Below are 22539 nucleotides of genomic sequence, written 5' to 3'. Positions count from 1 at the left end.
GGGAAAACATGTCTCACAAACTTGATTGAGTTTTTTGAAGAAGTAACAAAGACGACTGATGAGGGCAGAGCAGTGGACGTGATCTATATGGACATCAGTAAGGTGTTCGACAGAGTTCCCCATGGGAGACTGGTTAGCAAGGTTAGATCTCATGGAATACAGGGAAAACTAGCCATTTGGATACAGAACTGGTGCAAAGGTAGAAGGCAGAGGGTGGTGGTGGAGAGTTGTTTTTCAGACTGGGTCCACTACTTTTCATTCATTTATGTAAATGATTTGGATGTGAGCATAAGAGGTACAGTTAGTAAGTTTGCTGATGATACCAAAATTGGAGTTGTAGTGGACAGCGAAGAGGGTTACCTCAGATTACAACAGGATCTTGATCAGATGGGCCAATGGGCTGAGAAGTGGCAGATGGAGTTTAATTTAGATAAATGCGAGGTGCTGCATTTTGGGAAAGCAAATCTTAGCAGGACTTATACACTTAATGATAAGGTCCTGGGGAGTGCTGCTGAATAAAGATCTTGGCGTGCGGGTTCATATGTCCTTGAAGGTGGAGTCACAGGTGGATAGGATAGTGAAGAAGGCGGTTGGTATGCTTTCCTTTATTGGTCAGAGTATTGAGTACAGGAGTTGGGAGGTCATGTTGCAGCTATACTGGAAATTGGTTAGGCCACTTTTGGAATATTGCATGCAATTCTGGTATCCTTCCTATCAGAAGGATGTTTTGAAACTCGAAGGGTTCAGAAAAGATTTACAAGGATGTTGCCTGGGTTGCAGGATTTGAGCTATATGGAGAGGTTGAATAGGCAGGGGCTGTATTCCCTAGAGTGTCAGAGGTTGAGGGTGACCTTAAAATTGTTTATAAAATCATGAGGGGCAGGGATAGGATAAATAGACAAAATTGTTTCTCTGGGGTGGGGGAGTCCAGAACTAGAGGGGCATAGGTTTAAAATAAGAAGGGAAAGATGTAAAAGAGACCTAAGGGGCAACTTCTTCACACAGAGGGTGGTACGGGTATGAAATGAGCTGCCAGAGGAAGTGGGGGAGGCTAGTACAATTGCAATATTTAAAAGGCGTCTCGATGGGAATATGACTAGGAAGGGTTTAGAGGGATATGGGCTAGGTGCTGGCAGATGGTTTGGGATATCTAGTTGGCATGGACGATTTGGACTGAAGGGTCTGTTTCTGTGCTGTACATCCTTATGAACTTGGATTTATGTCGTGCCTTTAACATAGAAAAATGTTTCAAGGCTTTTCAAAGAAAAATGGTCAAATAAGACTTGATAGTGATCTACAAACAATAATGTACAGACAGGTGACAAACAGCTTGGGCAAATAAATTTTAAGAAGTTGAGAGAGGTGTGAAATTCATGGAAGGAATTCCAGATCTTCATGTCTAGGCATGACATCAGTGGGGAAAATGCTGAAAACTGGGATACCTGAATTGCCAGAAATGGAGGATGTATGCAGAAATCCTGAAGAGATGCAGAAGTAAAGATTTTTAAATTGAGGTATTACAAATGTTAAATGAGACTTGGTTCCAGTTCAGATTCAGGTTGCAGTAGTTTGAATGTGTTGCATTTGCGAAGTATCAAGGATGGGAACCTGGACAGGAATATGTTTGGAATAGTGAGGAGTGTAGGTAACAAAGGTTTGGATGAGATTTTCAGCAGAAGATCTGCATGGTATATGTTGGCTCAGTGGTTCACGCTGCTGCCTCACAGCACCAGGGACCCAGGTTCAATTCCAGCCTTGTGTGATTTCTGTGTGGAATTTACATATTTTCTCCATGTTTGTGTGGGTTTTCTCTGGGTGCTCCGGTTTCCTCCCACAGTGCAAAGATCTGCAGGCTAAGTGGATTAGCCATGGAAAATGCGGGGTTACAGGGATAAGGTACTTGAGCAAGATGTTCTAAGGAGGATCGATGTGGACTTAATGGGCTAAATGGCCTGTTTCCACATTATAGGGATTCTATGATCTATAATCTTTTGAGTCAGGGCAGAGCCAGGTGATGTTGCAAAGTAGATGGTGATGGAATGGGTATAAGGTTGGAAGTTGAGCTCAAGCTCAAGTGGGAAACTTGTTCACAAATTCTCTGATTCACCCACAAATGTATCGCTCAGAAGGAACTTTCCTGAAGTCAGACAGGATGGTTATTGTGTCAGTGTGCATTTCTACATACATATTGCAGTTTGGAGCAATGGATTGTGATGGTAAACATTCCAACTTCCTTTCCATTAAATAGTCTATGCAGGAACCTCTCCTGTTCTTGACACCTGCCATCGTTGCATGTTGGAAAGGTTTGTAAATTGAATTCATTCTGTTTGGCTGCATTACATTTGCAAGTTCTTTGGACATCATGTCTTAAACACAAGGCGTTTGGGTCAGAGGCAGGGACAGTATCCATTTCACCACAGCTTCTCCATTAGAACATGATAACAAATGACTGGAGGAAATTTGCCTGATTCCACCCCCACTCCCATGATTATATATATCCCCACCTTGTTACCTCAATATAAACCTCTCCATGAGTGCCAACACACCTTTACCCTGACTGTTAGAGAAAGAATTTCCAATTCACATTGAGAAACAATTCTGTGAGGTTGTGAGGAATTCTGATGCTAAGGTTACAAAAGTGACTTCTACAAGGGTAACCTATAACAAGAGTTATAACAGTGTAAGGAGTGAGTCCGTTGAAGGCAGATGTGACACGCAGTTAAGCTCTAAAGCCATCTGGCAGGAGCTTAAGAAAGTGTTGCAAGAGAGTTGAAAGATCCACAGACTGAAATGTGATCACTTGGTGATGACATATTAAACCGTAAATGTGAATTGCTTCCTATTCAAAGCTCTGTATGTTTCTGGTCCCTCTTCCCAAACTGTGTGGTTAAAAAACCATACAAGTATTTTTTAAGACTTTTTTTTAGAGCCGACTAATTCTGTATGGCAGCAAAAAGAGGCTGTTTGTTTTGGTGTGTGAATCATAAAGTGAGCAGTGCATCAATACATCTAGCGACTTCCCCAGGAACGCTGTGTGAATGGAATACACAGAACATTCCCTTGGTCTGTGGAACGTTTACAGGGAATAGTCAACATACTTTTGGCAATCCATCATCAGTTAGTAAGTGAGGCCACATCCTGCTATTGCTTTACCCCTCTCGCCACCTTGAACTATGCACATGTCACAGTGAGCTGTGCAACATGTATAACAAAGACCTTGCACCTGCCTACATTTCCTGACTTCAAGAACTGATTTCCTGTTGGCATTTTTCTTCTACCATTGTGGGTATCAGTTGTCACTGAATTCTGGCACTCTTACCTTTGAGTCAGAAGGTTGTGGTTTAAAGATCCAATCGAGGCACAGCATACAGTTTAGACTGTCTTTCCCAGTGCTGTACTGTTGGGACTGATACCGTCAAATGAGAATCAAAATTGCTGGTGAGGTCCCATTGCATATTTTGGAAGAGGAGACTTCTCCCTAGCATTCTGAAGTATATTTGACCCTCAATGACGTCACTGAAACAACTGCTCCAGTGCCGTATTGGGCACCCTGATATCCACAAAATAGATTTCCTATATTATAAGAAATTATTTAATAAAAAGCACTTCACTAGTTGTGAGGTACGTTAGGAGAGGAAATTGAGATCTGGGTTAATCGTGAAATCTCCCTGTTCAGATCTCTCTTAAGAAGGGGAATCTCTCCTGTGTTTCCTGACACAAGAGAAGTAATAAAGGTGCTGATCATTAATACTCTATTGGGCCTGAAATCACCTCCAGCCTGGGTCCTACGGCTGCAAACTCATAACATCAGGTCCAGACAGAGCAGGACTCCCACAACATGTCCAATAGGTCCTGTGTTTTAGCACCATGACCATATAGGATGCACACACTGTGAGCCTCATGGAGCCTTACCATCTCAACATAGAACCCCTAGACAGCATTGGGTCTCAGTTAACCATCATCCCATCTTAGCTACTGTTATCTTTGGCTGATAGGTGTCAATGTTGTGGTAGTTTTAAAAGTGTGTTGAACCTCCATGACTTTTTTTGGGAGCCCTGTTGATGGATTGAGTTTTGAGTTGTAAAAAGATCTGGAAGGAGGTTAGATTCTTCAATCCTGATTATATATTGGCCCCTCACTCCCCACAATCCCCTGTTAGGAGATAGAAGTTTAAAACGGAGAACTTGCTCTCTGATCTCTTAGTAACATGACCCCACCTGTACCCGATGAACGATCAGAGGGTCAAATTATTAAGTTTAAGTACACTTTCATCAGTCAGAAAAGTGATCACAACCTCGGTAAAACTATGGCCTGTGAAAATAATTAATCAATAAATGTGTAAAAGTCATAGCTTTTTTTTAAAAGAAAAGTGGCATGGTTTTCATGGTTTCCAAAACCTAATTGCTCTTAGTCTGATTGGCTTGCTAGACCATTTCCAAGGATAGCTAAGAGTTAAACACAATGGAATAAAAGCAGAAAATGCTGGTGAAACTCAGCAGATCTGACAGTATCTGTGGAAAGAGGAACAAAGTTATCATTTTGAGTCCAACAGATCTCTTCTTTCAAAATTCTGAAGAGTCATACCAGACCCAAAACACTCAATCTATTTCTCTCTCCACAGAAGCTGCTAGACCTATTGAGTTTCACTTGCATATTCTGTTTATGATAGCCACAGCATTTTGCTTTTACATTGCTGTGGATGTGGTGTCACTGGCCAGGCAAGGACAGAAGATTTCCTTCCCTAAAGGATATTAGTGAAGCGACGTAGTCTTTAACAGTAATCAATGATAGTTTCTGTCATCATTACTGAGACAAGCTTTCAATTCCAGATTTACAAATCATTTTTAATCACTGTTGGCTGCTATGCAGGATTTGAACCCATGTCCCCAGAGCATTATTCTGTGCCTCTGATACTAATCAAGACACCACTACCTCTCCAGTGAGCCAGATCATGCAGGCACAGACACAGAAATTGCAACCAAAAGCAAGACATCCATACTGACAGTATACCAAGATTGTTTGTTTATTGTTAAAAAAATCATCACTTTAAATGTCAACACATGCCATGAGTAGCAGAATGATATTCAACCACACTAGAGTGAACATTGATGCTTTTGGTTTACTTATTGATTTAACTTTACATGATATATTTCTTGATTCCAATTACTTGGCAGATCAGAGTAAAAAGATTAGTAGAAATCAAGGGTGGAGAGAGATAACTGGCAGATGAGCATGTCTCAATCAACTGACTGAGGCAGCATCAGGCTCAGTTAGTGATGAACGTTGAGAGTGAATCTGAAGATGAATGCTGGCTGTGCAGAATGGTCTCCTTGCTGAATGAGAGAGCTGATGGAGCTGCCTCTGTGCTATTTGGTTAGGAGAGTACTCTCTGCAGGAAGACTGGGAGAAGCGACAAAACCAGCAGCTTGACAGTGACTGAGGTAAACCCAGCAGCTTCACTTTTTGTTGTATTCCACATTAGCGGTAATGGTGTTTGGCTCTATAGAAAACAAAATGTTGAGAGGTTTTAAAAATGAGCGACTGAGTTCAATTCAGGTCAGTATTTGAACCAACTATTCAACCTGAGAACAGATAGGTAATATTGCATACACACACATGAAAATAGTTTACTTAACTGCAGTATTTTGTTAGTAAGTTGCTTTTAGCACAACTAAGTAATATGATTGTTCAAAGGGAAATTTCTTTTCCAGGGTTATTACTCTATTTCACTGGCTAGCACATGGGACATTCTACAGGGCACAGGCCAACAGAATTGGTGAATCAGCCAGGAGTCAGCTGTGATATGTCTAGTTAAAGCAGTTCAGTTGAGTTCAAACTCAAATATAACAGACAAGTAAATGATATCAAGTAACAAGTTAAGAGAAATGGCTACAAATTCAAAACCAGAATGGGTACAGTACCGCGTGCATATGTGGATTATAGGTGGCCACGTTGATATAAAGGTCTGAGCTTCTCAGATCCAGAGAAATCCACAAGAGGCAGGTGTGGGCGGCAGCTCTGAAGCAGCAGGGTAAAAAGGCAGGGTTAACAGGCAGGGTTAACAGGCAGGGTAAAAAGGCAGGGTTAACAGGCTGGGTAAAAAGGCAAGGTTAACAGGCAGGGTAAAAAGGCAGGGTAAAAGGCATCTACAAATCTAAAAAGGGGTTGAGTGGACTAACTGCAATGTTCACCTGCTACTTGGAGAGAGACAATCGGAAGAGGTGAAAAAATAAATCAGAAGAAGCACATCAGAAATTGAGAGGCGGAGAAAAGAGTAAACAGTGAGCTGCGGCCGCTGGAGTGAATCAGTATGGTTCAGCATATAGCGAACTTCCAGACTCACACTGAAAAGGTTGAGAACAACTGGAGTCAGGCTGAGAAGTAGGTGCAGAGGTTAACAGATGATCTGAGTTGTACCTGACAAAATGTGCACCAATTTAAAGGCAGACTTAACTGTGTTGAGAAAAGGACAGTAAACTGACAAACAAGCCAATCCTAAATGTCAGAAAGAAATAGTTAAGAGTGCAGCTGTCCACCCAGGGAAGAAGCATTCACATTATGGGTTGCAGTAGTTTTCAATAATGCAAGTGTCTTCGTGGGAGTTGGATGGAATAGTTTGGCAGGGAGGCATACAGGTATGGACACTGTGATAATGGGACAAACCTTCTCTGGAACCCATACTGATGGCTACAGTTGCAGCTATGCTAATGCCCTACTTTACAACTCAGAGGGTAACAAGGACAGCAGGAACAGATCATGATTTGGAGATGCCGCTGTTGGACTGAGATGTACAAAGTTAAAAATCACACAACACCAGGTTATAGTCCAAAAGGTTTAATTGGAAGCACTAGCTTTCAGAGCGCCGCTCCTTCATCAGGTGATTGTCAGTCCCATACAGTACTCCTTATTCGGTCACCCAGTTACTGGATTTGTCTAAATTAATAGCAAAGTGTAATGGTACAGGGGATCCACTTCAAATGTTCACAGCGCCGTCACCAACAAAGTGAGATGCATTAGTTAGATGATAAACAGGAAGAAAGTATTTAGGTGTGCAACTGGATCTGACCCATCTGTGGTGTAGGCTCCAAAACAACAGAGATGACAAGTGAAGCAGATGGTTGCAGGGTTACACCCTAACCCAGAGGCATGGGACATGTGATTAAATCAAAGCTTGCGTTCTAAGGTATATGGTCTGATTAAGGAGGGAGGGAGAGGGAGGGAGGGAGAGAGGAGGCGGGGAGACAACAGACAACTTTACAAAAGACAGCCCTAGGTAGAGACTTTGAGAAGAAGGTTCCCTGTACTAGGCCTGATCAGCCTGAGGACAGGTGGCTAATATCACATACAGACACAAAGAATAGTTTATGCAAAGATATTTTGTTAGTAAGTTGTATTTAGTGCAATAAACTAATGTGATTGCTCAATGGAAGTTTGTCTCTGAGCTGTTATTCGATATCACTTGCAAGTTCGTGGGACGTGTTTCCAGTCACAAGTTGTCAGTATGTTAGCCTTCATTGCAAGGGGATTAAGTACAGGAGTTAGGATGTCTTGCTGCAGCTGCACGGAGCCTTGATGAAATCACACCTGGAATGGTACGTGCAGCTTAAATCTCCCTGACTTGCCATAGAGGGAGAGTAGCTGAAAATGTGTTGCTGGAAAAGCTCCTTGGATGCTGCCTGACCTGCTGCGCTTTTCCAGCAGCACATTTTCAGCTCTGATCTCCAGCATCTGCAGTCCTCACTTTCTCCTCCATAGAGGGAGTGTAGCATAGATTCACAAGACTGATATCTGGGATGGAAGGTTTGCCTTACCAGTAGGGACTGGGTTGGCTGCATCTTTATTCACTGGAGCTTGGAAGAATGAGAGGGGATCCCCATTGAAACATGGTAAATCCTTACAGGGCTGGACAGATTAAATGCAGGATGGTCTTCTGCCTTGCTCTAAAATAAGGGTGGACTGTCTCAGGATAAAGAGTAGACCAATTAGGATTGAGATGAGAAATTTCTTCACTCAGTGCTGTCACCTTGTGAAATTCACTACCACATAAGGCAGTGAAGACCAGTCACCACGCTTTGAGGGAAGAAATTTCTCACCTCAGTCCTAGTTAGTCTAGAAACAGATATTCTAAATAGTGAAAGCAACAAAGGGTATGGGGAGGTAATGGAAGTATGACATTGAAATGGAGGTCTAGCCATGATCAAATTGAATGGCAAAGTAAGCTCAATGGGCTGAATGGCCTACTCTTGCTTCTATTTTCCATGTAACTTTGTTCGATTCAATCTGCCAGCCTTTGGATATAAAGCCTACATACATTCACACCTGCATTAAAATTCACATGCAACTTCACTCATTTGTACAATAAGCAAAATATCCTTTTGGCTTGACAGTAGCATCCTATTAGTGGTGAACACCACTTGTGCATTGTAACAACGTGAATCAGCTGGCTTCACTTATTCCTCAAACTTTCTATTTGAGATAGAATGGGCACTTTTCAGGACCAAAGGTGATCACCCCAGGCCATTTCATAGATTTTGCACAATATACAGTGAGAAACGAGCCGATCAGAGTAGCTAATAAACTGGAGAATGGCTTTATTGCAATATATTTCAGCATCAAACTTGCATGGTGAACAAATTGAGATTCCCAAAAAAGCCAACCTTCTAGCATGTGGAATAGACAGAATGTCAACACAGATTTGTGGGAGATGGTAGTCAAGGACCCACTATCCAATTTCTCAAATAGGACTTCACGGAAAGTAACCTCATTTTAACTTCTCCATTTCAATGGAGGATTTGGGCACAGGACGTGGCCCATTAAGATATCTAACAGCATACCTTCTCAGTTGTTTGCAGCAACAGAAGTACTGACCCAATTTGACCAGCCCATGGATACAAAAGGGACAACACCCAACCAATTTAGAATTGTCTGTCAGACTCATAGGGTGGTGTACTTGCATGTACTGGAAGCTCTATATATTAATAAACAGCTACCTGTCCTATGCAGACACGATATGTACAGACTGTGCTTGTTTCAACTCAACACAGTAGATGACAGCCATTCTCTAGTTCCTTTCTCAAGGCAACGTCTTGACCATCAGAGTCAATTTTCCTGATCTAAATTTTAAGCAAAGGTCAGCAGTTAATTGTCAATTCTCATTAAGTGGTACATTCCTCATGGCAACACCTCTACCAATCAGAGTCACTTGACATCCAATCAGCAGTCTCCTCTCATACAGCAGACAACTCCTTTCTCAGACAATCCTTCTGAGCACTGTGTCACCCAAACCAGGGAAAACATAGTTTTGATGAATAAAGTATCTTTTTGCAATTAAAAATTCTGAAAATGTTTAATAATAAATAGACCTTGTTGGATCTCTTTCCTCAGCTAAATTTTTTCTGTTATGTTTTATTTCATTCTATCCATCCTAAATTCTGGTGCCATGATCACTGGAAGCCCACCTAGATAGTTACTTAAACACATGAACAAGGGAAAAGGCTGGCAGCACTCAATCATTGTCTCACTTTTACTGTTGTGTTCAGTTTGCCTTCCTAAAGGCATTGCAGTTTGAAAATGTTGAATATCTTGGAGTTGAAAGAATTTTGATCATCGAGAGTTGCATAACATTGTATTATAACATTCTCCTGGCTAGCCTTTCCTGTGGGAAAGTGAGGACTGCAGACACTGGAGATCAGAGCTGAAAATGTGTTGCTGGAAAAGCGCAGCAGGTCAGGCAGCATCCAAGGAGCAGGAGAATCGATGTTTCGGGCATGAGCCCTTCTTCCTGAAGAAGGGCTCATGCCCGAAACGTCAATTCTCCTGCTCCTTGGATGCTGCCTGACCTGCTGCGCTTTTCCAGCAACACATTTTCAGCTCTAGCCTCTCCTATGATACACTCCATAATCTTCAGCACAGCCAAAATCCCTGACATCTTGACTCACCCTTGTGCTCACCAATCTATACTGTTTTCTAACTGAGTACCACTTTATTTTTAGAACTCTTATCCATGATTTCAGATCCATCCATGCCTTGCCTCTTTCCCTAACCTTGAAATACCTCCAGCCCTGTTATCCTGAGAAGTCATCCTTCCTCCAAATTTGGCCATTTGTACACTGTCAGCCATGCTTTCAGCTATCTTGACCTCAAATCCTGAAAGACCCTGCCTGTACATCTCCAACTCTCTCCTCCTTAACTCGTTCCACCTTTTAGCAAGCTTTGGGTCACCAATGTTAATATATCCCTAGTGATTTAGTGATTTAGTGTCAAATTTTAACTAATAATCTTGACAGCATACCAGTGAAGCACCTTGGGTGTTGGAGTACATTTGAAAGAGCTGTACAAAATATAAACATATTATTAAGACTTGTCCCAGTGGCATATCTTGTGCAATCTGCACTACTCTGAAATCTCTGATCGGTTTAAAGAAATGTCTTGAAGAAAAAACAGGTGCAGAGGTTTAGAAGAGAAAATTCTAGTGATAAGGGCTGAGGTAGCTGAAGTTACTGCCAAAAAATGTAGAGTGATGCGCGAGAGAGTGGAGTTTGAGGAGCACCGAATTCCTGGGAGGTTGAAGAAAATCACAGAAGCAGGGAGTAGTGGCCAATGCAGCCAACTGAAGCAGGGACATCCCATAAACAGCAACCAGTAAAGTAACTGACCAGGTAATTAGGTGTTTGCGAAATGCTTCGTGATACAGCACAAATTGATTCCCAGGAAATAAGGACTTTGATTTGCAGCTTACTGCTGATCTAATGCTTGTGTCCCGAATGGTGGGTCCATGTAGTGTTAAGCTTCTGGGAGAATGATAAGGTAATGATAGGACCACTGTTGACATATTAGCAATATCAGACTTGACACATGGCTACTTATTTTACAGGGCAATGTGGTACAATGCCTATCTTTCCAGATTAGGACAGACAGGATGGCTCAACCTGACCTTTGACTAAAACTGGGGTGGATCTGAAACCCTTGTTGAATGACGAGACTCACTCCTCCATCAAATCAATATTCCACCAATAGTATTGGTTTTAAATCTTCCTGTAATGACTTGCCAAAAACTGTACTTTTAGAGATGGTGTGAATGGAATGCTACCAGGAATGGGAGAAACTGGAAAAAAATTAATTTATTCTCCTTGGAGCAGGGAAGATTAGGAAAATCAGAAATGACATCAGGAATAGGGGGTATGGCTCACTAAGTCTGCTCATTGATGAATACCACTTCTCATGCTTTCAATCTCCTTAATGTTTGAAAATATATCGATTGAGAAGGGATTTGACAGAGGTAAAGTCATATTTGCACTGTAGAGCTGACTAATTAGAAACTAGAATGCACTGGTGGTACCAGTGGACTCATGGTGGTACCACAGGACTTGGGGCAATCAGCAAATAAAAGACAAAATTAAATTTGTTTGCCAACACAAATTTGGTGCAAACTGGAATGCACTACATTAAGTGGTAGTGAAAGCAAATTGAATTCAAATGGGAATTGAAAAAGTGCTTGAATGAAAAGAAATTACTAACTCAGTGGTAAGAGCAGGAAGGTGGGACCAAGTGAACAGCACTTTTGCAGGAGCTGGTGCAGGTATCAAATGGTCCAGAGTAAAGGTGGGGACAGGGTATTGAGTAGGATGTCGAGAGTGTGGTGCTGGAAAAGCACATTCCTGATGAATGGCTCTTGCCCAAAACATCAATACTCCTGCTTCTCAGATGCTGCTTGACCTGCTGTGCTTTTCCAGCACCACACTCAACTCTGATCTCCAGCATCTGGAGTCCTCACTTTTTCCTGATGAGTAGGATGATCAGCCATAGTCATAATGAATAGCAGAGCAGGTTCACAGGGTCAAATGGCCTACTCCTGTTCCTAGTTTCTATGTTTGTATTGGTTTACTTCTGCTTTGTCTATATGAACTTCCATGGCTAGTCAGAGAGCAGTTGGAAATTATTTGGAAAGTTCTGTCTCGAGAAAAGATTAGCAAGAATTTATCATCTCTTTTTACCTTTCTTCAAACATTGTCCTGCATATGAATGACGCTAAGAAATGTGGCACCTAGACCAGTGCTGAATGATGGGCACATGTTATCTCAACTCATGATTTCCCAAGCTCTATAAAATGATCAAGGACAAAATTTGCAAGCTGCCAAAGAAAGAAGAACAAAGCACCAATTTGCAAAATAAATTATGTGGATAAATATTAAAATTGCTGATTATATTATTGATTATGATATTCACTAAATTTGCAGTTTATTCAATCCAACCCCCACACATTCCAGTGGAGTATGCTTTCACTACCTGTTCATGCAGTGCATTCCAGTTTCGAATTAGTCAGCTCTACAGTGCAAATATGACTGTTTGTGGTACTTACTCTAAAACACCACAGAGCCCTCCTTATCACTAAGTAAGATATAACAAAGAATCTGAAGCAGTGAACTAAAAGTCTATCTTGTTCTATTTCCTATTAGAAAATGTGATACACTCACTCTCAAAAATAACTCAAACATAAATTAAAAAAAACTGAACCAGCTTTGATTTTAAATGCTGAATTTGGATGAACGATAAATATGTAGCTGGACTTATATTCAGTTTATAATGTAAATAAAATATGCAACCTTTGGCTGAATGTTAAACTTTAAATTACAGTGGTTAATTGATCAGATCTTGTCTGTGCAATCTGTGTTAATGTTTATGCATGTTAGAACATAAAAACATGAGAACTAAGAGCAGGAGTAGGTAATTCAACCCATGCTATTTAATACAATCATGGCTGATCTCATATCAGCCTCAATTCCACTTTTCTGCCCATTCTCCATAACCCTTCAATCTGTTACTAATTAAAAACCTATCCAAATCCTCATTAAGTTTACTCCATGTCCTAGTAACCACCACACTCTGCGGGAGTGAATTCCATAGCTTCATGACCCTTTGGGAGAAATAATTTCTCCTGATCTCTGTTTTAAATCTGCTACCCCTTACCCTAAAACTATGATGTCTTGTTCTAAGTTGCCTTGCAACATCTACTTTGTCAGTCCCCTTTAGTAACCTTCATACCTGAACTACATCTCCTCCCATTCTTATAAACTCCAGAGACCAAAGGTCTAAACTACTAAATGTCTCTTCAAAAGAGAAGCCCCTCCTCTCTGGGATCAATCCAGTGAACCTCCTCTGAACTGCCTCCAGTGTAACTTCACCTGTCCTCAAGTGGGGGTTGAAGATTTACGCAGTACTCCAGGTGCGGCCTCACTAATGCCTTGTACCTCCCTACTTTTATACTTTGTTCCTTTTAACAATAAATGCCAATATTCCATTTGCCTTCCTATTACCTGCTGTAGCTGTATACCAGCTTTCTGTGACTTATACACGAGGATATCCAGATCCCTCTGCACCGAAGTATGCTGAAGTTTCTCTACATTTTGATAAAAAATAGCCTTCTGTTCCTCTGACATAATACATGATAAATGTTAGCAGATGGAAAAGTGAGGTGCTTTAACCCCTGTCACATTAATTGTCCTTCATCTTAACCTCCCTCAGGGGAAAGAACAGGCCCCAATACTCTTTCTTTCAAAGAGCTTCTGCCACACCCTGACCTGTGCTTGGCCAGCCACTTGGAGTCCTGGGCACTGGGTATCATGCCCAGATGTATCCTTATCTCATGCCTTGGCCACAATCATAATGCCCTTGCAAACCTAACCTTATACCCACTCATCATTTTAAACTCGCATCTAATTCCCATCAGTGATTTTCCTTCCCGTAGATTTCACCAGCTAAGGGTAATTGTCCACAAGTGCTTCCCAGTTAACCTTAATCTGGTAGGATAGATTCAACTCTTCATGCAGTTGTAATCCAGGTCTTTCACTTTCCACAGATGATTTCACAAAACCATTTTGAATTCGAAACTGCAGTGTTCTAAACTTGCATTTCTGTGGCACTTCTTATTGAGAAGTAGGATTAAATCTCATAAAAGAAGTGCTGGTGGACTTGTAGCAGAAGAAGTTAGAGCCAGACACCAAAGGGAGGTTGTTTGAAAGCATTGAGGAAGATTGCCAAGTGTAAAATAACTTGGCTGGAAATTAAAATGGGAAGGTAGATTGTGATAGAGTTCAATTAGCAGTGGTTGTAAAGAGGGATGCCATTTTCAGAAGAATAGCGTATAGATGAATGGAGAAGATCATCAGTTTGGATGCATCCATTAAAGGTTTGCAAAACAAGTTAAAAATTAATTTGGTAGGGCATGTGAGGCAGAGAAAACTCAGGGTGACATAAGAGATGGTAGGTGTGATGGCAAGGTGGGAGGGGATGGGGCAAGTGAAATTAACAGGAAGATGGGGGGGCTGAACTTGTGAGAGAATCAACAGAAGGTAGAGGAAAGGGTCTCATTAGATGAGACAGTAAGGTGGAAGAGACTAGGGACAATGAAGATGTCAGAAGGAGATGGAAGAGAGGATAGAGAAAATGGTAAGGGGAAACCAGGAACAATGTGAGGGGTGGGTGGGCAAGAGGGTCAGGAGAAAGTGTGGACTGCAGATGCTGGAGATCAGAGTCAAAGATGTGGTGCTGGAAAAGCATAGCAGGTCAGACAGCATCCGAGGAGCAGGAGAATCGACGTTTCGGGCAAGAGCCTGAGAGTCAGGATAGTATGAGGCAGAGGAACAGCAGAGTGGGTAAGGGAGGGGACAGGGATAAAAAGTAGAGATAGAAGATAGGATGAGAGAAAGAGAGTAGGAGATGGTGGGGAGAACGTAAGAACTGAGCAAGTGAGGGGATGAAGGCAAAAGTGGTGAGTGTACTGAGAGAAAACAACGAAGATACTGGGGAAATGGCAGTGGAGATGGTGGGGAGATGAGCAGGAGGAGAGGGTTTAGGAGGTGAGATTGTTGGTGAGAATACTAGAGAGGTGGAGATACAGCAGGCTCTTATTTTAATTAGATTTTTGCTTGTATTATGCAAACTTGTATAATGCATACTGTCAGTTTATAAATGCAAAAACTTGCAGATATCAGGGCTGCATTGACTAGCAAGAGGAGGCCCACAGTTATCTTACAAACCCCTTCCCCCTCTTCCCACTGGCCCATGTTCCTGGCAAGACATTTGTTCAATCAAAATTCATTTACTTGCTCAAAGTTACATTCAGACCCCATTAGCGACATTTTGTGAAGACAAATCATCTTTTTAAATTCTAGTGCAGTTTGAAGGAGTGAGTTATGACATTATTCTGCAAATCCAAAACATCATACAGTGAATCACTCCACTGGAATTTTCCAAATTGGCATATTCTCCCATGACTGACTGGCTTTCTTTTCCTTTCAAACCATGTTCCTACTTTAGTGCAGTCAATTCAGTGACTGATAAGCAAGGTTTAAAATTAAATCAGGTCCCTTTCCATCACTCCAATCCAAGGGTTTGCCAACTTCACACTTCAATATGTTCTATTTGAATGTAAGCCTCTAAGTACTTCCACTGCAGACCTGCCTCAGCTGGGAACCCTGTGTACTGCTGAGGTTCTAGGTGCACCTCCCCCCCCACCACCCAACCCCATCAATGTCTTTTACAGCAGCATGTTCTACCATCCTTACTGGGGCTGGCTTACAAGATCCCCACATTTGTGGGTGACTCTATTAACTGCCCTCTGAAAAGACCCAGAAAGCCACCCGAATCAATTTCGGCAATCAAGGATGGGTGGCAAATGCTGGAACTGCCACAAATGCCCACATCTCCTGAAACAAGCATGAGGAAAGAGTGGTGTGGTGGCTCAGTGGTTAGCACTGCTGCCCTCCCGCGCCAGGGACCCGGGTTCGATTCCGGGCGACTGTACGTGTGGGTTTCCTCGGGTGCTCTGGTCCCCTCCCACAGTCCAAAGATGAGCAGGTTAGGGTGGGCTGAGGAACACTTTCCCATAGTGTTCAGGGATGTGAAGGCTCGGGGGCTGAGCCGTGGGCCTGGGTAGGATGCTCTGTGGTCGCTGTGGATTCGATGAGCCGAATGGCGTGCTTCCACACGAGAGGGATTCTTTGAAAAGCTGCAACAAAAATCTGTCCTGGGGCGAGCAAAGCCACCCAGACAGGCTCCAAGGATCAGCAAGTGGGGACTTAAGACCCATCATTTCCAAAAGTAGGTTGGAAATTTCACGGTTCTTGAGTTGGTACCTGACTGTCGTCCGTCTGCGAATTCAATTAATTACAGTCACTGCATGGATCCAACAATTAAACTGGGTTTGCTTCATTTCCATCGAAATCAACACTATCAGCTTCTAAATCAAATCGTTGCTGCCTGGTGCCCTGAACAAACTTAATTCCCAGCAGATTGTGTTACAGATACATTTGTCAAATAATATTACTAGTTGGGTTTTAGCGACAGAGTGAGTCTGTACCTGTATGGAGGTGCTCACAAGAAGCGCCATGCAGATGAGGAGGCAAATCAGGATCTTAGTCATTGTCACAGAGTTGGGTGTCCTGGCAAAACGAGCCGCCGATGAACTGAGTGTTACTCACAACTCTGACAGTGGCGAGTCTGCTCCTCTGAGCTCGGCTCAGCGGAAACCAGTCAAATAACGTTAAAAAAAAGGAAATGGAGAAAATTGAAAAGTTACCGCAACCTCTGACAACGGAGGAAAGTACATCTCCTGTCTGAAAAAAAAAGGTGCTGAAATGCTGTCATTGCTAAACAAAAAGTAATTTACTTTTGTGCACTAACAGGTCTCACTTGGCATTGTTGCAGAAGTGGTATATTTTACTACAACCTATATTTCACGTTGTTTAACATACCAAGGGAGTTCACTGGAAACCTATTCAGACAAAACTGACACCAGGCCAAAGCAGGCTTTTGACGACAGACGGCCAATAGCTTGATCATTTTTTTACAAAAGTTGCAGAGAAGTCGAGAGGTTTAAATAAAAGCTTTAATTAAGTGCCTTAAATTGTTCCAAATTGCTTCTATAGCCAAAGCCATAACTTATTTCTCTGAAGTGTCACTTTTGTAACAGGAAAGTAATTAAAGGGACATATTAGGCAATGTAGGAGCAGATGTAGGCCATTCAGTGCATCAAGACTATTCTACCGTTCAATAAGCTCATTCCTCCTCTCTCTACAAGAATCTGTGAGTCTCTCTCTCACTGCAACCCCCAGGTCATCTCCTACTCTATGCTACTTTCTCCCCTCCCCACCCCAACCCCTCTCATTTATCTCTCCACTCTGCAGGCATCCTGCCTCTATTCCTGATGAAGGGCTTTTGCCCGAAACGTCAACTTTCCTGCTCCTCAGATGCTGCCTGACCTGTTGTGTTTTTCCAGCACCACTCTAATCTAGTCTCATGGCTAATTCGACAATCCTCAACTCCACTTTCCTTCTATACCCCCATATCCCTGAATTCCCTTTCTCATTAAAAATCTATCTCAGCCTTGAACATTCTGAATGACCCTGCCTTGGCAGCCCTCTGTAGTAAAGAATTCCACAGATTCAGAAATTAATGTTTTAAATGAATGACCCCTTACTTTGCAATTACAGTATGGCTTATGGTCCTAGACCCCACCTTCAAAAGGAAACAACTTATCCACATTTACCTTGTCAAGCCCCTAAAAAAATTATTTAAAACAAATAATGTGATGCTGGAAATATAAAATAAAACAGAAGTGGCTGGAAAAACTCTTGTATACATTGAAACAAAAAAGCACTTTAGATCAGGCAGCATCCAAGTAGTAGGAGAGGTGATGTTGCAGGCATCAGCGTTTCATCAGGAATTTGGAGAGGGAAGGGGGCTGTGAGATAAATAAGGGGTGGGGGTGGGCCTGGGGGAAGGTAGCTGGGAAGGTGATAGGTGGATGCAGGTGGAGGGGTTAATTGTGGTAGGTTAGTTGGGAGGGTGGAATGGATAGGTGGGAATGAAGGTGGGCAGATAAGGCAGGTCGAGAGGGTGGTGCCAAGTTGGAGTGCTGGGTTTGGGATGAGGTGGGGGGAGGGGCGATTTGGAAACTAGTGAAGATATGAGGATTATCTAATCAAATTGATATCATCTATGTGGCAAATGCCATCCATGACCATATTTGGGTCACTGGGTCCTTGATAATTAATGGTGGTTAGTCCAGTTATAGAGTCATAGAGCTGTACAGAGTGAAAACAGACCCTTCAGTCCAACTTGTCCATGCCAACCAGCTATCCTAAACTAATATAGTCCCATTTGCCAGCATTTGGCCCACTTCCCTATATACCCTTCCTATTTATATACTCATTCAAATGTCTTTTAAATGTTAGCCATGATGTGGAACTGCCACTGTTGGACTGGGGTGGACAAAGTTAACAGTCACACAACACCAGGTTATAGTTCAACAGGTTTATTTGAAAGCTTGTACCAGTCTCCACCACTTCCTCTGGCAGCACATTCAATACATGCACCATCCTGTGTCTAAAAAAGTTCCCCTTTAGGTCCTTTTTAAATCTTCCCCCCCCTCACCTTAAACCTATGCCCCCTAGTTTTGGACGGCCCTAACCTGGGGAAAAGATCATAGCTGTTTACCCTATCCATGCTTCTCATAATTTTATAAACTTCTATGAGGTCACCCCTCAACCTCTGACGCTCCAGGGAAAATAACTCCAGTCTGTTCAGCCTCTCCCTATGGCTCAAATCCTCCAATCCTGACAACATCCTTGTAAACCTTTTCTGAACCCTTTCAAGTTTCACAACATCTTTTCAATAGCAGGGAGACTCGTTTTGGATAGATTACTGAGCCATCAGGAAGTTTGAAAAGTTCTGGGTTTATTGGATATCTAGGATTTACATACAGCTTTACAAAAGTATGTCTTACTCTGCTGAAGCCAAAATCAAGTTTATTGCATACCTAGGATGTATGTACAAAAGCAACAAAAGCATGTTTCACTCTGCTGAAGCCATAATAAATCTCATTTCAAGTCTCTTTATCACATGTTCTCTGATTTTTACTTGTTCATGGAATGTGAGTGTTGCTGGCTAGCTCATCATTTATTGCCTATTCCTAATTGCCTTTGGTGAACCACTGCAGTTGGTGGGGAATAGGTTCCACCACAACACTGTTAGGAAAGGGATTCCTTAAGATTGGTGCTGTGACAGTGAAGGAATTGTGATATAGTTACAGGTGAAATTGTACCTATGCATCTTCTGCCATTATCCTTTTATGTGGTAGAGGTCATTAGTTTGGAAGGTACCATCAAAATAGCCTTGATGAGTTGTTGCACTGCATCATTTAGACGGTACATACTGCTGTTTCCATGCATCAGCGATGAAGGAACTAATATTGAATGGTGGAGATGGTGGTGGAGATGCAGGGATCTTTGACTTAGATAATGTTGATCTTTTTAGGCATTGCTAGAGTTGTACCCATCCTGGGAAGTCACATTCCTGACTTGTGTCTTATAGATGGTAGATGGGCATTGAGGGGGACAATGGATGAGCTACTTGCTTCTGACCAGGACCTATAGCCACTGTATTTATATGGTTGACCCAGTGAAGGTTCTGGTCAATGTGATTCCCCAGGATGTTGATAATAGGGACTCAGTGATAGCAATAATATTGATTGTTAAGAGAAGATTTAGCTTAGAATCTTTTGTTTGAGAAGGTCATTACCTGGCACTTGTGTGGTGTGAACATTACTTGCCACTTATCAGTGCAACCTTGGATGTTGCCCTGATCTTGCTGCATATGAAAATAGGCTGCTTCAGTGTCTCAGTTATCGCTAATGGTCATGAACATTGTATAATCATTAAAGAACACCCCCACTTCTGGCCTAAATCATTATTATAAGAGGCACTATTCACCCAGTCTCAAACATTGACCCTTTTGAACCTTAAAACAGATGAAAGAGAGAATCGTGTAGCAAGCTAACTTTTGTGTTTTGTCTTTTGTGTTTAAGAAACTGCTTTTCCTGCCCACAGATAGAAATAGAAAAGGTGCCAAATCAGCAAGACAAGTAAGAGCATCTTGGCCTCTCTCTCTCTCTCTCTTTCTTTTTCATACACTCATCTCGCAAGTTTGAACCCTGGCCACAGTTTGACTATCCACGTGTCAACAGGCAGAGATTTTAAAGAACTCACCTGAGCAAGTGATGTCTCCAGGAAAATGGATAAATCAGCTGGCTACTTAGATTAGATTAGATTCCCTACAGTGTGGAAACAGGTCCTTCAGCCCAACCAGTCCACACCCACCCTCCAAAGAGTAACCCACACAGACTCACTTCCCCTCTGACTAATGCACCTAACACTATGGGCAATTTAGCATGGCCAATTCACCTAACCTGCACATCTTTGGACTGTGAGAGGAAACCAGAGCGCTCGGAGGAAACCCACGCAGACACGGGGAGAATGTGCAAACTCCACACGGACAGTTGCCCTAGGCTGGAATTGAACGTGGGACCCTGGTGCCATGAGTCAGCATTGCTAACCACTGAGCATTTCTTAAAACTGCCCTGCCAAAACCAGAGGATGTGTAAGAATAAATCTTATCTATGTTTTTTTAGTTACAACAAATAAACAGTTAAACATTCATTGAATGGTTAATGTATTATTTTTAAAAATCTGTTGTCAAGTGAAGAGTTGGAAAAAGGGGAACCAGGGTGATTATTTAGCTGATTAAGAAATTTGGTGAATGTCAGGAAACAGAGAACAGAAATAATGGACAGGTGCTTTTTTTGGTAGGAAATTATTCATTCATTCATCAAGGATCTGTGTTGATGCCTCAACTATTCACTGTAATGAATTGTTAATAAAAATATAGAAATGTAGAAGGTAGGAGCAGGAGGAGACCATTTGGCCACTTGAGCCTGCTCTGTCATTCATCACAAACATGGCTGACCATCCAACTCAATAGCCTATACCTGCTTTCTCCCCATAACCTTTGAGCCCATTCACCCCAAGTGCTAGATCTAGCTTTTTCTTAACTACTTCCTACAATAATGAATTCCACAGGCTGACCACTGTTTGGGTGAAGAAATGTCTCCTCATCTCCAACTTAATTGTTCTACCCCGAATCCTCAGGCTGTGACCCTTGGTTCTGGACACACCCACCATTGGGAACATCATCTCTGCATCTACCCTGTTTAATCTTGTTAGAAATTTTGTAAGTTTTTATAAGATTCCACCTCACTCCCACCACACATACATACACAAACCCCGCGTGCCCCCTATTCATCTGAACTCCAGTGAAAACAATCCTAACCTAGTCAATCTCTCTTCATAAGTCAGTGCCGGTATCCCCAGAATCAGCATTGTAAGTCTTCACTACACTCCCTCGAGAGCAAAACTATTTTTCCTTAGAAAAGGAGACCAAAATTGCACACAATTTTCTAGGTGTGGCCTCATCAAGGCCTTGTATAACTGCAACAACACATCCCTGCTCCTGTATTTGAAACCCTAGCAAAGAAGGCCAACATACCATTTGCCTTCTTTACCACCTGCTGCACTTGCATGCTTACCTTCAGCAACTGGTGCAAAGGACACCCAGGTCCATTTCCCAATTTACAGACACTCAGGTAGTAGCCTGCCTTCTTGTTTTTGCTTCCAAAGTGAATAACCTCACATTTATCTAAATGGCGCAGATAAAAAGCTAAGACATCCAAATTTTCTGATCACAATAATATAGATAGTATTAGTGTAGAATCATAGAATCCCTACAGTGTGGAAACAGGCCCTTTGGCCCAACAAGTCCACACCAACCATCCAAAGAGTATCTCACCCAGACCCATATCCCTACTTACCCCTGACTAATGTACCTAACCTACATATCCCTGTGGGACAGCACTGTTGACTATGCTAAATGGCCCATAGTGTTCAGGGATGTGTAGGCTAAGTGCATTAGTCAGGGATAAATATCAGGTAGGGGAATGGGTCTGGGTGAGTTACTCTTTGGAGGGTCGGTGTGGACTTGTTGGTTTCCACTCTGTAGGGATTCTAATTCTAATTCTATGGGCAATTTAGTATGGCCAATTCACCTACCCTGTACATCTTTGAGTTGTGGGAGGAAACTGGAGCACCCAGAGGAAACCCATGCAGACACAAGGAGTATGTGCAAACTCCACACAGACAATTGTCTAAGGTTGGAATCAAACCATTGAGCCACCATGCCACCCCTAGTGTACATAAAAGTGTTACATAATAACGAGATATTGATGGACTAAGTAAGTGGACATACTGTGGCAAATTTTTACCTTAGGCAAATGTTAGATCATTGAGATAGAATAGGATTTATAAATGGTAAAAAGCTAGAAACACTGAAGGTACAAAGTACACAGGTCTCCGGGTACATTGTTAATTAAAATGTCAGCACAATTATAGAATATAGTAAAAATGCTTACAGATTTCTTTTTTATCCTTCCATGGAAGAACACCTCTGTGAAGCACAGAAGGACAATTTACTTCATTAAAGGCACCATATATATGGAAGATTTAATTGTTCTAAATTCAAATGTTTGTATTACTTTCTAGCAGTCTGCTGAGCCAAATGTAATTGTGACCTCAAATATTGATTCCTTTCTAGAAATCTCACTTTACAATAACAACAACTATGCTTTTATCTGTCATTCTCCTTTACACA

General features: G+C 42.0%; 1 long non-coding RNA gene across 1 annotated transcript; it reads right to left on the bottom strand.

Annotated features, from left to right (window-relative positions):
• Positions 1-5007: 5007 nt before the first annotated feature.
• Positions 5008-16517, bottom strand: LOC140453286 (uncharacterized). Its single transcript, XR_011952335.1, has 2 exons — positions 16358-16517; positions 5008-5500 (listed from the first exon to the last, which is right to left on the bottom strand). It is a non-coding gene; the product is annotated as an uncharacterized lncRNA (long non-coding RNA).
• Between the last annotated feature and the right edge of the window lie 6022 nt (positions 16518-22539).

This window comes from Chiloscyllium punctatum, chromosome 27 (genome assembly GCF_047496795.1).
Source record: "Chiloscyllium punctatum isolate Juve2018m chromosome 27, sChiPun1.3, whole genome shotgun sequence".
NCBI classification, from domain to species: Eukaryota; Metazoa; Chordata; class Chondrichthyes; order Orectolobiformes; family Hemiscylliidae; genus Chiloscyllium; species Chiloscyllium punctatum.
Note: the sequence above shows the minus strand (reverse complement) of the source record. Positions and strands in the feature narration are given on the sequence as shown.